The following is a 13,592-nucleotide window of genomic DNA, read 5'->3' as shown; positions in this document are numbered from 1 at the left end:
AGCCTATTACGATGGCGGACGGACTTCAGTCCATCTGTCATTGTATCGGGATTGGGACCGTCTGACACGCTGGCGGTAGTCCCATAGTAGGTATTACAAGCAGAACGCCACCTTGGCGGTCGCAATGCCTATAGTATACATTGCGGTGGGTGTTGCTGTTGCAGCACTCGCTGCAATGTAAAAATGGGACATGTTACATATCCCTGCTCTGTGGCTGGCACCATGTGGTGCCTGACACATGGTACTGGGATATGTAGGGGGGCACCATAGTTGCCCCCCAACACCTACAACAAAGGGCCAGAGGGGAAGGAGGCCTGCTACTGACCACCAATGTCCCTTTCTGCCAGTCTTTTCATGGCAGGTAACCCGCCAGGAAACGGCTGGCAGAAAGGGACATCGTAATCCCTACGGCGGTGCATGGTAGGCATCACCAGCATTGTAGAGACTATGAGCCCCTCCGTCCCACAGCCGGCGGGCTGAAGGAGCCCATCGGATGTGTGGTAGTTGGTCTTTACGAGCACCACACGTCCGCCCTCTATCATGGGAAACAACCTTTACAACGCAATCCTTACATCGCACCACATTTACAATGCAGTCATTACATAGCAACATCATACAGCGCATGTCACTACAATGCATCAATTACATTGCATGTCACTACAACTATTAACACTACATCGCATGTCACTACTATGCAGGCATTACATCGCATATCATTACAACGCATACCATTACAATGCATAGCACCCCTAAACTATCCAACACTTACCCTACTGTTCCATCCCCTGGAGTTAGAATAGTAATTTTTACCCCTACACTATCCAGCACTTATTCTACTGTTGCACCCCCTGGAGTTAGAATAGTAATTTTTACCCCTACAGTATCCAACACTTACCTTAAATGCAATGTCATGGTATGCGTTGTAATGGTATGCCTTGTAAAGGTATAATGCGATGTAATGGAATGCGTTATAAATGTAGTTTTAAAAAATGTGTTGTAGTGGTATGGGATGTAAATTTATGCGTTGTAAAGGATGTTGAGATGTAAAAACCGCGTTGTAAAGGCATGCATTGTAAATGCATGTGTTGTAAGGTCATACATTCTCTATCATAATATAGTGGTCAGGAAAAATTGGTTATGATGGCGGGGAGACCGCCACCGACAGTGTTTCAAAGCGGGCTCCCTGCCATTGTAATCAGCCCCTTTTTTCACAATAAACATTTAAGTCCCGTGTACTAAAAAAGCCCTCGGCGCATTTGTTCCCCCCCCCCCTGTGATGCATCCAGATAACGTCCACTGCATGTGTGATATATATCATATGAACAAAGATGTAATCTTTTCACCTTGAGATGGCGACCCTTCAACCACAGAGTGTATTAGGGACTCTGGTAAATAGGATAGTGACCCGAGCACTAACACCAAAAGACTTGGGGTCCCCTCAGAATCTGATCAGGCCGCCTGTGGAGTGTCGAGATGTTCACCCCAAGTCTTCAGACTGATCCACGATTGGGTGCAGGGCAATGTGTGGCCATTATCCTGGATCCTACATAGCCACGCGCTATGAGAGCAAGACTCTGGTTTATTGACTATTTGGAAAAAGAATCACCTTTGTGCTACTCCAGGAGACCTGACTGCTGGACACCCCAGCCCGAACGTTTGGAACTTATGTGAAAATAAGATAAAAACAGAGAGGCACTCGGGTGACCCTTATAACTCTATTGTCTAACGCTTGCGTCAGAAGTGACAAAGATGTCCTTTAAATGCAGAAGAAAAATAGTCTTCCCCATTAAGTGGCAGCCTTTATTAAAACAGTGGAGCCAGTTTATTATCTTACATATTTATCTTAAACCTGGACATTCCAGGCAAATGGTTGGTGAAATGCTAAATCTGGAAGGTGACTAATGTATGTTTGACAATGCAGTAAAAGCGGGTTAATCCCCAGCGAGGGAGCTGTAACAGCAGCTGGACATAGTTCCTCAAAGTCACAAGAGCCAGGGGGCTGGGAACTCTGCATCGCACACTGGGTGGTTAAATAGAAATTATTTGTGTCATGCTGTGTTGTGTTCTGTTAAGCTGTGTTACTGGGTGTTTATATAGCACTCTGCTGGCTATTGGCCTCTTAGGTAACTGCTATGAAGTTCATGTGCCTGTCTGATGAGAAGAGGTGACAGCATCCCTAGTGATGAAAAGTGTGAACCTCCCAGGCACAGACCCTCTGCCTCAAGGCAGACTTTGGAAAGCACAGAACCGGATGGAAAACTCCTCTATCCTGCACACCCCCCACCCAACTCTTTTCCCACTTCTCAAGAGTTCTCAGATGTTTTGTACTCAACCGCTTCACCCTTTTCCTCATCACACACAATCACTTCAATGTCCTTCATTTGACATTTACAGTGATTCGCTCCACAGAAATCGCCATCTCTTATGTCGATAATGGACCGGTGCAGGACTCTCAGATTGTACAGAGGTTGTAGTTCTGTACAACGACTGCTTTAGGACCCAAGAATATGTTTGCAAAAGATACACCATGTCACGGCGCATCATTCGGTCGATTCACACAATTCCTGCCTTCTGCATAGACATGAGGGAGGGCTCCTTTTGTGAATTCTATAGAATGGCTGTGAATGCATTATGATGAATGAGTTAGAGACCACCCAGGGTCAACAGACCTCCATTCCTGTATTAACATTTGGAAAAAATTGTAACATTGCAGCCCCTCTCCCGAAAGAGCAGGGGGCACGATTCAACCAACACTGGCATAGCGTAAAAGGAACCAGATGAGAATACAGTGATCCCCTGGATCACCATGCTGACCCCCAGTGCCCACAGCCACATTCACAAAGTGAAGGGAGGTATCTACCGTGAGAATGGATAGCACCACCTTTGGTGCTGGCCTCCAGTCTGTGGCCACAAACCTATATCTCACTAGGAATTGCTTGGAAGGGAGCACTCTGATTTCACTCTTCCTTTCCTTATCGATTTATAGGAGTCACAATGTATGCATTCTGGGTCACAAAGAGATTTAAAACTTGCAATGTACCTTTAATATATTGCACGTAGGATATTTGTACCCATAAAGCCCACAATGTTAAAAATCGCAGGTTTAGGACGGTAAAAACCCTGTGATATATCAAACTCTCCCTCCTTTCCCTCCTCTTATCCGAGACACATCTCATCTATCCATAGTAAGTAGGCTGAAGACCTCTCTCTGTTCAGCTTCTCTCTCTGGTGTGGCTGCTGCTCTGGCATCTGGACACCATTACGGACATATGACTCTATGAACTTAGGGGCAGATGTATCAAGATACCATTTTGCACTTCTCAAATAGCGATTGTTAAGGAATCGCTATTTGAGAAGTGCAAAATGGTATGTATGTAGAATTTCGCTATTTATTAGCGATTTCCTAAAATTCCTTAATTGCGATTAGCAAATTGCTAATCGCAATTACGGAATAATTTCCCATTCATTTCTATGGGCCAGGAGGCCCATAGGAATGAATGTGAATTTATACTCAATTTGCGATTAGCAATTTGCTAATCGCAAATTGAGAATAATTTCAAGGGTGCAAGGGTGTCTTAAGGACACCCTGCTGCATCCCTGAATTTGACATGTATATGCATATGGCGCACATACATGCCCTAAGGGCATGTATGAGCGTCATATGGTACCTTTAGAATTTTAAAAAAGTGATTCTTGAAAAGAATTCGCAAATTACCACCAACTACAAGTTGATGGTAATGTGCGAATTCTTAGTAAAAAATCGCAACACTGAAATGCTTAATACATTTCAAATATTAAATCGCAATTTGCCATTTCTTAAAAGCCTCGCAATATTAAGGAATCGCTAAATTAGCGATTCCTTAGTATTGCGAGACTTTTTGCATGATACATTCCAAATCCCGTTTTTTTTGTCGCAAACGCTGCTATTTTCCGATTCGCAGCGTTTGCGACAAAAAAAAACGGATGATACATCTGCCCCTCATTCTCCTAGTCCTCTGCTCTGCGTGTGTGTAAGGTTGGTGACACCACAGTGCTATTTTTCCTTGACCCGTCGCATTGTTGGATCAGCCATTGACAGGCTCTCGCCTTATATCTCTAAACTCTATCTCCATCTCATGGTGCTTCTTGCCATCACCGCCATCTCCCTCACATGTTGGCCTACACCAAGCTTTAGTCTTAAGTACACTCCTTATCTCTCTCTTCACCGCCTTCATCTCCTCTTTTGGGTTCTTCTCTCATCTATAAGCTGACGATACGCAAATCTATTTCTCAGTCCCAACCGCCACCACCTACCTCCATCTATGGAGATTGACTGCCTGGCAGCAGTGTACCAAAGCATGGCTCTCCGCTCCCTCATGTTGAACTCCTGCAAAGCAGACATAATTTCTTTTCCTCTCATATCTGCATCCTCCAGCCCTATCTCTTTCACTCCCGATACTGTGATCCAGCACCTTCAGCCAGAAACCTCACTTTGATATCAACCTTGTTATGCAAATGCAGGCATTCATATCTTGCACAGCCACAGCAGTCGAGCATCAGATTAGAAGTATATATGAAAGGAATGCCCACGCATCCCCTTTCTTATAGCCGAGACATTGATCATGGCGCTAGTCCTAGTCATTCTTGACTAATTTCCTATTCAATCTTTCTCTCTAACTGAACAAAGTTCTATACTTTTATATTTGAATTTTATTTTTTGTATATTTGTAGCACACGGCTCACATCCGACTGCACCGTGGCACTAGGACGGTAAACATCCTTTACGACAAATGTGTTACAACGCTTGCCATTACCTGGCATTCGTAATTGCTCAAAATCTTTTACAACGTAGGGCTTTACACCGCAAACCATTACCATGCATTCCCCAAAGCAATGCCCCGGTGGAGTTAGAATAGTAAATTGCGTTGTAATGGGGAATGCGTTGTAATGGATTGTGTTGTAAATCGGAAATCCCTGCATTGTAAAAGATTTTGCAGAGTAAAAAAGGCGGGGTAATGGCATGCGTTGTAAACACGGGCGGAGTAAAGTGTCCTATTCCATTAGGACAGATAAAGAGGAACAAAATGGGAGAGAACATGGATATTGAAAAGAGAAAAAGAAATAGAAGATCAATCAATCAATCAGGGGACTATAAAGCGCACTACTCACCGGTGAGGGTCTCAAGGCGCGGGGGTGGGGGGTGGGGTTGGAGGGGGCGGGGGTGCTGCTCCGGTCATCAGAAGTGGTGGTTTTAAGCTATTTGTTAAACAGACAATGAAAGAAGATTTGACGTAGATCAGTGGGTGGGCCAAGGGAACTGATAGAGCGCCCCCTTATGCAGAAACAGTGGGAACAAGGGACCAGAAGGGGGAGTTTAGCACCGGATCTGGGCTATCTGGTCGAGATAGACCGGTACAGTCCGTTCAGAGTAATGGAAGGGCAGACTTATGAAAAGATGGATGTTCAATGCACAGAGCCTTAACTGGCAGCCAGAGGAGGCTGCGTCTTGACTTCAAAATCTCCAAATCCTGAAGCAAAAATGTTTTACATCTTTGGTTGGGGCAAGAACCAGGCCCAGTGAAATCAGCCAGAGGTTGGTTCCAAGCTGATTGAGAATACCTGACAAGAAAACTGTTTATCCCAGTTTAATTCGACTACATTTGGCAATATTAAATTCTGTACAGTGAGGAAGCAATTCTGCAGGGGGGACCAGGGTCCAGAGGACGCCTTATAGAGCTTGAGAACAATTTGGGCGATGTTATCGTATCATATGATACCAGCTGAAAACCAAATCTCTGAATCAGCTCTCGATGGGAATGGATTAGATATTTTAAAAAAGTGGTGAAAGGGCCAGTCCTTGGGGCTCTCCTGAGTTCACCTTCCACTCTTTAGATTGAAACTGCAATAGAGAGACTGGCCTAGTTCTGTCTGAGAGGAAGGATGGAAACTAGTCCCGCGCTGATCCTCCAAGGCCTATCACTTTTAGTTGGTCAATGAGAATGGAGAGATCAAATGCTGCAGAGAGGTCCAGCATCAGTGGACCGGCAGGAGGGTCCCAAATGGCACTAAGGAGTCAAGAACTATCCCTAAAGCGTTCTCAGAGCTGTGGCCTTGGCCTGCCATCTAGCTACAGTGGCATGATCCTAGAGAAGGCTGCCCACCAGAGACCCCATCCTATATCTCACTGGATGCCTTCATTGGAAATCAGATCCTGCCGCCCTTCATGCTTCTCCTCACTTCTTGTGCTCAAGACTGGATTCAGTAACACAAATGGACTTTAAACTTATAGAGTTTGAACTGGTTTACTAAAGAATCCGAACTTGTTTTCTGATTATTTGTACTATCTCGAGTTACCAGATGCGCTGTCCAAGCGCCTTCTCAGTGTGCATCAACGGAGCACCTTTTTCATAGATGGAAAGCTTTTAATTGAATCCTCATTTGAATGTGTGGGATGCATTGCATTATATAGACCATGTGTGTTTTTTTCTTCTCATTTATTTGTTTTTTACTTTGGGATTGATTTCCATAAATACATTCTTCTAGCTGCAAATATATCCAGGCCGGCGTCATACACCTCCCAAGGCAAGACAGTTAAACACAATGAACCAATAGCATGAGCGCTCTTCACAAAGACATCTACAGCCTCAAATGTTTCCAGCATTACATGATTGGCCAGCCATTCAGTAGGGCCTTTTCCCCCCAAACCTCCCACCAAGAAAAAAAAAATGTTCTTAATTTTTCAAATTCAAAATGTGTGTAGTTCATTGCCATCAAAAGATGTCTATTCTACGAAATGGAGTGACTGAATATTCTTTGTCTCTGATGTAAAGACCATTGTGTTCTCACTTCCCCTGATGTACAAACCTTTTTCCCCCTAATTAATGTTTTTCCTCTCAATGCAGAACACATTTAAAGTTCTCGTAAAGAAGCGCTCCAACAACCATGAGGTCTGGCCCGCGCTATAAAAAAAACTATGTAAGTAAATCAAATAAAGATGTGTACGTTGACCTATACAGCCCCCTCCTGTCTCCTCTATAGAAATAATTCTGATTACTTAAACATACTCACGATAAGAGCCTTCCTCCACAGCCCCCTCATCGTGGGAGCCTTGCTCCTCTAAGAACGTTCCCTTACAATAGCACCGCCACAACTTAAGCCTCACTCTGGAGGAGTTCACATTTTCAAGACAGGAGCATTCTTCCTGAACCCCAGTGCCCTCTAATTGGGGGTCACTCTGCGAGGACAGCTCCTCTAAAGTGGGCATCCAGTGACTGTAGTCATGGTAGGTCTCAAAGCCCAACTGCATTTCAGCACACAGAGGGATGCAGGGTGACCTTGATGGCCCCAAGCAGAGTGAGCCCCTCCTGTGGTCACACGCCCTACTAGCCAGAACTTTTTGTGTAGGGGGCATTTTTGGAGCTATATGTGTCATTATGCGGTACGTGCAATTGCCGCATAACCAGCATATCTTCTCAAACAGACATTTACTCATAGATATTTACACACACACAGATCTCTATGCGTGAGGACACACAAATCCCGCACACAAAGATCTAAATCTGTGACTTCTGACACAGAATGACCTCACAGAGCCCCGTGCACCAGTACATGTGTGAATCGGCCTTCCAGCTAGAGACCTCCACATGCGTACCCCACACAGACCCCCGCTGAACAAACCATACAAACCCCCGCAGATCCCCAAACACAGGTGCCCCATGATAGATAAACCCACACAAAGATACCACCCTCAGATACCCTCACAGATCCCACGCAAAGATGCAAACCCATAACTTCTGCCACACAGACCCTCCTCAGAGGATGACTCACTAAGACTCTCACCAGCCACAAGTATTTTCACAAACCCCCCTGCACCCGGTATTCACCAGCCCCACAGACCCGCACAAACATTTTCACCAACTCACAGACCCGCACAAGCATTTTCACCAACCCACAGACCCACACAAGCATTTTCACCAACCCCACTGCACCCTGTGTGCACCAGCCCCACAGACCCGCACAAGCATTTTTACCAACCTGCCTGCACCCTGTGTGCACCAGCCCCACAGACCCGCACAAGCATTTTCACCAACCCGCCTGCACCCTGTGTGTACCAGCTCCACAGACCCGCACAAGCATTTTCACCAACCCCACTGCACCCTGTGTGCACCAGCCCCACAGACCCGCACAAGCATTTTCACCAACCCACAGACCCGCCAAACATTTTCACCAACCTGCCTGCACCCTGTGTGCACCAGCCCCACAGACCCGCGCAAGCATTTTCACCAACCCCCTGTACCCTGTGTGCACCAGACTCACAGACCCGCACAAGCATTTTTACCAACCCCCCTGCATCCTGTGTGCACCAGTCCCACGGACCCGCACAAGCATTTTCACCAACCAGCCTGCACCCTGTGTGCACCAGCCCCACAGACCCACACAAGCATTTTCACCATCCCGCCTGCCCCTGTATGCACCTGCCCCACAGACCCGCACAAGCATTTTCACCAACCCCCCTGCACCGTCTGTGCACCAGCCCCACAGACCTGCACAAGCATTTTCACCAACCTTCCTGCTCCCTGTATGCACCAGCCCCACAGACCCGCACAAGCATTTTCACCAACCTGCCTGCCCCCTGTGTGCACCAGCTCCACAGACACGTAAAAGCATTTTCACCAACCCGCCTGCACCCTGTATGCACCAGCCCCACAGACCCGCACAAGCATTTTCACCAACCCGCCTGCAGTGCACCCCGTATGCACCAGCCCCACAGACCTGCACACACATGGAGTTCTTTGGCAACTTTCAAGTGAAGTTTAGATTAGGGCTGAACTCTGACTAGTGTGGGATTCCCTCTCTTGGACATATAGATGAGGGACTCATCCACCCGACAGACCCAAGTTGGTACACGCCGCTGTCCTCGTCAGTCGGTGCTGGGGAACAGAGTATTTTGTGTACCAAACCTCCCCCATTTCTGGGCTCAACCATCTCCCATTACCATTCTTTTACCTTTACTCTCTACTGTCTGAGGCCTCTTTTCACCAAGTGTGCCTTATTCAGTGTTGTTTTGTCTTACTCTGTCCTCGTGCTTTTTCCCTGTGCTTTTGAACCTTTACTCTAGATTATTTGCCCCCGGCCTCTCTGCTCATACGTCCCTCGTGTATCAACAAGCATGCCTCGCGCGCTGCTGCTCTAGCTGAATTATTCATTGATTTCTTGATGTGGGTACTTGGCTCTAACTTACCTACACCTGAAGCTGCTGAATGTATCTATGACATCATGTCTAATATTTAATCTAGGGCTCCTTTGGCCCATGGCGCCTACGTAAAGTATTGTACTTTACGCTGCCCACTCACGTATTCTGCCGTCTTTGTGCTGCGGATTGTTTGCAATCTAGTCATCAATGTGTGACTAATTGTTTCCCACTCAAAAGGCTGATGTATTCTAATCACGTCCTTATTTCTTGGTGTTGGCACTTGGTACTGCGGGCTCCGTGCCAGGCTGGCGCACTCGTGTACATATCTTGGACGGCTATATGTTAGCTGCTGTGTCACGTCTACCAGTCAATGCACAGCTGCCTAGTTGTTGTCCATGTGTACTGCAAGGATTATATCCAGCATACACAGCATTGAACTAACCTAATTCCCTATTATCCACCCCTTATGTCACTGCAACGAACCCCCATGTGTTCCTCAAGCACAAGCTGTAATGTAAGTAGTATTTGCCGAGCTCTGTGTCCAGTTATCACATGGTTGACTTCTGCCTGGTGCTTTCACACAACCTATGTACAGCGCTCTGAAACCCTGCTGAGGAAAGTCTGTGCTATATAAAACAACAGAATTTAAGAAAAAATACTCGCCTGAAGGAAAGGGGTACCCCATGTCTGCACCCCCCATTCCCCTCAATGTCTGCCTATCCTTCTGTGCCAAGCCGTCCTTCCTCTACACCACCCCTGTCTGCTCCTACCTGTCTCGCCATCTGTCTCCCCTGTCAGAGTTTCCCCTCTCTTTGTGGCGCCTGTTACTCCACGCTTCTCTCCTATGTCGGACTAATTATACAAAGCGTCTCTCCTCTTTCTGTCTCTCCCTCTTCTTGTCTGATCTCTCCGGTGCGCCTTTCCCTGACTCTCTCCTCTTCTCACGCCACTCTTTGTTACTTGTCCCGTCTCTTTCTCCCCGCCTCTGTTCATCTCAACATTGTCTCTCCTTCTCATCCTGCTGCCCCCTCACCCTATCTTTCAAATGTTCTATCTGTGTCTTGTCTCTACACTCCTTTACCCTGTCTCTCCCATTTCTCACTCTTACTGTCTCTTTTTTCCATGTCCTTGCCTCTCTCTGTTCAAAATTCTTACTCTATACCCTCCATCCCACTCTCTCTCTGCCTTGGTTTTTTTTTCTTCTTTGCACACTTCCATGCCTCTCCGACTTACTTTCTTTTGTTTTCTCCACCTCCCATATTCCCTCATATATCCCTCCTCGTTGCCTTCTTTACCCATTGAATTCTTTGTCATTGGTGACACTTTCTTTATATATATTATATTAGGTGTTCTTCTAAAGCGTTCGAATGCCAAAAAAGGGCGTCTTGGCGCTAGCTGAGATAGCAGGAAGCAATGAGATCCCATAAGTGTCAGTTTAGCAGGAAGAGAAAAGCCCGGCCTTCGCGGATTCCCTGAGGGCCAGAAGATTGGGCAGGCCTCCTCTGCTTCTCTTCCATTCTCTCACTCACTCTCCTCGTCATCTCGCGCGATATTCTTTAGTTCTCTCTCTTCTTCTTCGTTTTACATCTCTCTCTCACAGCCCCATTTATTTCGGATCTCTGTCGTTTCCTCCTCCCCGTCGCTGCATGGAAGCTCCCTTCCCACCAGCCCACCCCCTTCTCTCTTCCTGTTGCTCGGTCTGTCTCTCACACGCGTCCTTTATAGCTCGCTGTCTCTTCATCTCTGGCCTATCTCCTACTTCCCTCTGGCCCCAGTCTGTCTCTTACCGTACATCTGTTTGTACCTCACTCTCCCTCCCCTGGCCTATCTTTCTGTCACTTCCTGTCCCTGAACTGCTCATGTATACCTCTCTCACCCTACCTCACACCCCTCTGCATCTATGACCTTTACCTCTGGTTCTTCATGCCTTTCACCATGGCCCCTGACAGCGCCCCTCACACCTCGCAGTATATCCTCTCCCTCTCCTTCCTGGCTTCATTCAACTCTCCGATTTCTTCTCTTCCCTCTTCCTACCTCCCAAGTTATTCTTTCTGTGCCTCGTGCCCCCCCCCCCTCTCCCTCTCTAGCCGCCTCTCTCCTCTCACTGCAGCTATCCCGTGATACCTCACTGCAGCCTCCACCAGCCACACACTCCCACCTCCCCTGGCCCGTGGAAAGTCCCTGCTTCACAGCTCGCCCTTCATACCTCATAGAGCCTACCTCCCACGTCAGTTCTGCACTCTCTCTGCCGTTCACTTAGTCCATCTGCCTCTTTCGGCCTCATACCTCTTCCTTATATACCTCACTTTGCCTACCTCTGACAAATCGATTGCTGATTCACGTCTCTTCAGTTATACCAAATGTGCCAACTTCCTTGCACCTCAGTCTGTGTGCCTCACACCTCTCCCTTTATGGAGCAAAGTCTCTACCTCCCTATGTCGCCCTGCACCTTAGTCAACGTGTATCACGCGGCTCCCATTGTGCCGTATTGTCTCTCCCTCCCAATGCCACCCTGCTCCTCATGCCTTAGGGTGCTCCCATTATACCGTATTGTCTCGCCCTGCCTACGTCACCCTGCACCTCAGTCTACGTGTATCACGCGGCTCCCATTGTGCCGTATTGTCTCTCCCTCCCAATGCCACCCTGCTCCTCATGCCTTAGGGTGCTCCCATTATACCGTATTGTCTCTCCCTGCCTACGTCACCCTGCACCTCAGTCTACGTGTCTCACGCTGCTCCCATTATACCGCATTGTCTCTCCCTCCCCACGTCACCCGCCTCTCATTCTACGTGTCTCACTCCCCCACCTGTTTTCTTAACTGTTCCAAGCTCCATCTTCCCCCCATCTCTCCCTGCCCTTCTTCCTGTCTCTGTCTCATGTCTCTTTTTGTCCCCCACCTATCCCCCTGCACCTCTGCTCGCCCCCTTCTCCCTGCCCTGGACAGCCCCTCGCCCCAGCTCTTCCACCCCCCGCTCTGACAGCGTTGTCACCTAAAGCTTAGAAGACATGCATTTAAAAGGAGACAGTGACTTACACAGTGAGATGCGACAGGGGGCGCTGTCCGCCCGTTCTCCCCCCAGTCTCGTCTCTCTGTCTAGCTGGAAGGATCCCGCCTTCGCTGGACAGCTCCGTCCACTCACACTGCACTGAGTGCGGACGAGGCACCTCGGGCCCAACAGCCCCAGCCTGAAAAGCAAGAGCAGAAAACACGGGGCTAGATTTACTGAACACACCTGCCCCGCCTGAGAAATGCACCCACCCCTCCCCGAGAAGCGTCCTCACGAGAGTGGTTCTACAATGTATCCAGTATCAGCAGCATAAATAATGAGACCGCACGCTAATTTATGCAATATTATATGACCCACCTATAGCGACAAACGGGGCTTTAAGGGAGCCGGGTCCTGCCGGTGCTCAGCACGGACAGGTCTAAAAAGCAGGTGCTGAGAGCGGTCCTAACGGGCTCTCCATTTTTGCCATCAACACCAGGATATAAAAAAAATCCTAATTCTGCAGCAGTGCCACCCGTCACTGCCTCCAGAGAGACTGCTGGGCACAGGTCTGTGCAGCCTCATCATTTCAGAACTGAAGCATTTTCAATATTAAATGAAACGAAGCCATCATGTTGCTTATTTATCTTATGCAATAACAAGCCCTGACAAAGCCAATAATCCTGGCTTGGTATAGGTGTAATGTTACTTGCTGAGGTATATATCTGGATGCAATGACAGAAGCAGAAAAATACCAGTGTGGGCGGCACACTATGCGAACCACAGATGTTTAGCTTAAGTGTATTTAAGCCACGCCCACAACTACATCGCCACGCCCCTTTGAGAGCCCCCCCCAGTGTTTTCATCCCACTTGGACTCCTAGCGACAGATACGACAGCATAACGATGTATTTCATGCTTTGGGTAATAAACTCTAGGAATCTTTAGACGAGAAGTCGTGCACCCCACATGGGGTCAAACCTGGTAAAAAAAGCTTAGTGGGTTAATGTGCATGCTGCAGACATCAGCAAGTAACAGGTAAGCAAGAGATGTCAGTGTCCATTTCGTAGCTCAGTGGGTTACTGTGTCTCCTGCCACGTGCTTCAATGGGTTAAAGCGCCTGTTGCAGAAATGAATGTGTAAGCTAAGCATTACAGAGTTGAAGGCTCGCCGTGGCCACCTCAGCCTTTCATCCTCCCGATGGTGAGAATAATAGCAAGGTGAGAACACTGGATATTGTAGGTGCTTTGACTGCGCATGCTGTCACGGTGGCGCTACGTTATGTGGACAAGTGCTGCATTGTCAGTGTCAGGGGGGCGTCCCTTCCCTGTCACACCTCAACGCTCCAGCGGTTTTACGCTCCGCTCTGCTTCAATGCAGCAGCAGGCAGGCTCTCCCGTCAGAGACGTATGAGGCGCCGCCGCGTTTGAATGT

The 13,592-nt window shown here is 47.8% G+C and overlaps 1 protein-coding gene across 1 annotated transcript in view; it reads right to left on the bottom strand.

Moving 5' to 3' along the window:
* The window catches only part of BLACAT1 (BLACAT1 overlapping LEMD1 locus), a 190,447-nt gene extending 178,119 nt beyond the window's left edge, over window positions 1–12,328 (bottom strand). The window contains exon 1 of the mRNA XM_086920377.1: window positions 12,207–12,328. The gene's annotated coding sequence lies outside the window, so the exon portion shown is untranslated. The remainder of the gene's footprint in view (window positions 1–12,206) is intronic.
* Between the last annotated feature and the right edge of the window lie 1,264 nt (window positions 12,329–13,592).

This window comes from Lissotriton vulgaris, chromosome 5 (assembly GCF_964263255.1).
Source record: "Lissotriton vulgaris chromosome 5, aLisVul1.2, whole genome shotgun sequence".
NCBI classification, from domain to species: Eukaryota; Metazoa; Chordata; class Amphibia; order Caudata; family Salamandridae; genus Lissotriton; species Lissotriton vulgaris.
The sequence above is the reverse complement of the archived record's forward strand: the minus strand, read 5'-3'. Positions and strand labels throughout refer to the sequence as shown.